The sequence below is a fragment of the Artibeus jamaicensis genome, unplaced genomic scaffold (genome assembly GCF_021234435.1).
Source record: "Artibeus jamaicensis isolate MK-2021 breed Jamaican fruit bat unplaced genomic scaffold, CSHL_Jam_final contig_444, whole genome shotgun sequence".
In the NCBI taxonomy this organism is placed as follows: Eukaryota; Metazoa; Chordata; class Mammalia; order Chiroptera; family Phyllostomidae; genus Artibeus; species Artibeus jamaicensis.
The window spans coordinates 8,865,788-8,869,119 of record NW_026521831.1 but is presented as its reverse complement, the minus strand read 5'-3'; the positions used below and the strand labels follow the sequence as shown (position 1 = coordinate 8,869,119).

Sequence of the window (3,332 nt, the reverse complement as noted above, 5' to 3'; positions counted from 1 at the left end):
CCATGTGTCCAAGGCATGAACCAGGGCATGGGCCCAGACCAAAAGCCAACCTGGGATAAACAAGAAGTTGCTTTGTCCCTGGCCGATAGGAGACAAGCACCACCAAGCCAGGTGCAACTTTACCCAGATCAGGAACACCTACTGGACATTTTAATTAATTTGCTGGTTGAGGACATTGGTGAAGAAAATGTGCAAATGACCTGTCACTAGAAGTAGCTCCTGGACGGGAAGACAGAATCAGAGCTGACAGGGATCGTGCCAAGTTGGGACAATGGGCAAAACTGAAGAAAATGAAATGTCACCTGCCTTTCTAAACCAGTGACCCACACATCTACTGGAGAGGAAAATCCTAGAATTCCAGGTTTACAATAAAAGGATTTTAGGGGACCGTAAGGATGACCGCCCCAAAAGGTAGCACCTGCAGGCCACATTGCTCATAGACTAATGGACCCTAGTTACAAATGGACTGCTTCTAATAAAGATGGCGATGGCCCTGTTTCATTCCTTTGGTAAACCGCACTTAGGGCCCTTCATTCAGTAAACACTCACCCTCAGCACCTGCCACAGCTTTTTCAAAAAACTGTTTAATAGCGCCCTGGCTGGTGCGGCTCAGTGGATTGAGTGCCGGCCTGTGAATCAAAGGGTCACAGGTTGGATTCCCAGTCAGGGCTCATGCCTGGGTTGCGGGCCAGGCCCCCAGTAGGGGGTGCCCTAGAGGCAACCACACATTGATATTTCCCTTTCTCCCTTTGTCACAGGTGGGCACAGGTAACCAGGTCCTTGGTAATTGGGACAAAGAATTTGTAGGCCAACTCCAAGCAGAGACCGACCTCATGGGCTGGAGGGACTCTGTTCTTATAGGGAAGATCCTTCCTGGCTAGTTTTGGCAGGCTTTTACTGTGACAAGTGCTTGTAAAGCTACTGCACATGTGGTCTCCCTTGGTTTTCCCGGACTGGCCACAAGGGAAGGGGGTCCCACAATGTTACCTAGTTGACCCTCCTTCTCCTGAGGTCCCCCTGTACTAGGTCTGCCTTTCCCTTTGAATTATAGCCTTTCCCAGAGAATTATAGCTCTCCATGTTAGAGATTGGTGAAAAGGAATTATTTATTCAAGTTATACAGACTTAAGAGTAATGACTCAATGTCTTAATCAAAATCCCAAAGTCCCTCATAACACCCACAAACACACACAGTCTTTCTTTCCCCCTTTGGTCTGAGTCCAAGGTACCGTATCTCAGGAAAGGAAATAGAAAGCGGTGTGGTGGTTCTCCGCTAAAGTTGCGTGATAATTCTTCTCATGGTTGCAGGGAGTGGGGGGCGGGGGGGGGGTGTTCCTCCCACTCTGACCAATGCCGTGTGGTTCTCTTTGCTAAGGCTACATGGTGATTCTGTCTCACAGGATCATGGGAGTCCCCATTCTGGCCAAAAGCGTGCGGTTCTACCTTCAACGGCTGCCATCTCTGCATTTAAATCCTCAGGCCAGTCTTCTTCTGTAGCTCCATTTCCAACTCCTCCCACAATTGGCTACACCTGCCAGGCCTCCCATACCCGCCCAGCTTTACTGGGCTGCCATAGTAAGTCCGGGCAGGCGTGGCCCCACAGCGTGGAGACAATCATCTCCAAGCTCTCACGCAGGCGCTGTAACCGGGAGGAGTTGCCTCCCAGTGACATCTTGGGTGGAAGTCACTTCCATCCCCCAGGCTCAAAGCTTGGCCACAGCTATTTAACATATCTATGAAACCAGTTAAAGGTTATAGATATGTTAAACGACCATTCTAGAGGTTAGCTGCGAAACCATTGCTATGCAAAACTCAATGGCCCTGCTCCATGTGTCCCATCCCCCAGCTCAGACTGGTGGGGGTGAGGACATCCCATATTGTTAATATTTCCTGGACACCCTGAGTTCTGGACCCCATTGCAAATCTTTCTTTTGGGGGCCCCCTGGCTGCACCCTCCTACACCTTCCCCTCTCTAAAATAAAAACCTTTAAAAAATAAAATAAACTTTAATAAGTAACACACATTATAGAAAATGTAGAGGGTATAGAAACACAAAGAAATAGGGAAGAGCCCTATACTAAATGTAGTACTTTGATCACATTGGCCTATTTCCATCTTTTTTCAATGAGATGATTGTGTAATTGATAGGTACACAATTTCTCATTGTGTCTTTAGAGGAAAAGTTCCCATGTTTATAAACATCTCTTAATGTTTTAAGTCGTGGAACCAGCGTGAGGACCTGCGCTCACCGCATGCTCATCCCCAAACTTCCAAGCCCCCGTGCCACTGTGCAGGACGGGGGCCCTTTCCTGCCCTGCTGTCATCCTGTGGGAGCCCAGCCCCCAGCCCCCGCATCCATCCACCCTGAGGAGAGGTACTGCTGGGGTGTGGCCCAGGCGCGGGGAGGGCTGGGGCAGGGCGCTCCTGCCTCATGGCCGCAGCTGCTGGTGCCTGGGGCGGGAGCACTCCCAGCTGGGAACAGTTGGGTTCGGAGCCTGGTGCTCGGAAGAGCTGGCACAGGACACGGGCCCCCAGGATTTCTAACTGGACAAGCCAGGGAGTCTCAGCTCAGGCCTTTTCCTGCCCCGCTCAGCGTCGAGGACCCTACCCTTGGACAGGGCCCACAGTCCTCACCTCGGTGCCATTGTGGCCGAGGCCTGCTCTGGCCTCAGAGCTGGTGGGGCTACTGTAGGAAATGTTGGTCCAGGAGCTCAGAAGCAAGACCTGGGGTTCACCTGAATAGTTCTGAGCCTCAGTTTCCCCATATGTAAATTTGGATTGCACTACTATGTACTTTGTATTATTGTGAGGGTTAAATGAGGTCGTAGTTATAAAACACAAAGAACAATGTCTGGTGATTTGTGCTCAATAAATGCTACTGTCCATATTCTTTAAAGTTCCTGAATAATCGATTTTGTGTGCATTACATAATTTACCCCGTAAGTGTCCTTAGTGACACCGTCTCCACATCCCTGGGAGGAGAGTGCAGCCCTTCGCCAGCCCCATATGCCACCCACACCTACTGGCTCTCCCATTGGTTCCTTCTGTCACTCGTCGCGTATTCATGCGTCACATTCTGTCTCTATGTAGGTGAGAATCCGGTCTCTTTCTCTGCCGTTGTTGCCTTCAAACCCAGTAGGAATCCCGAATCCTTCTCAACCTCCTCCCTTCCACTTTGAATGGTATCTCGAGAGCTAGGTGGCCCGGCATTCCCATCATGCAGGTAAGGGGACAGAGGGAAGGTGGCTGGCCCAGGTCACACAGGGCCTGGACCCACTCACACACCCTCATTTCCAACCGCCACACACCTGTCCTCTACAAAAGCCAGTGCAG

At 50.6% G+C, this 3,332-nt stretch overlaps 1 non-coding gene across 1 annotated transcript; it reads right to left on the bottom strand.

Moving 5' to 3' along the window:
- On the bottom strand, nucleotides 1-137 carry LOC119038019 (small nucleolar RNA SNORA48). The gene has a single exon (XR_005080346.2). It is a non-coding gene; the product is annotated as a small nucleolar RNA SNORA48 (small nucleolar RNA).
- Nucleotides 138-3,332: the final 3,195 nt, after the last annotated feature.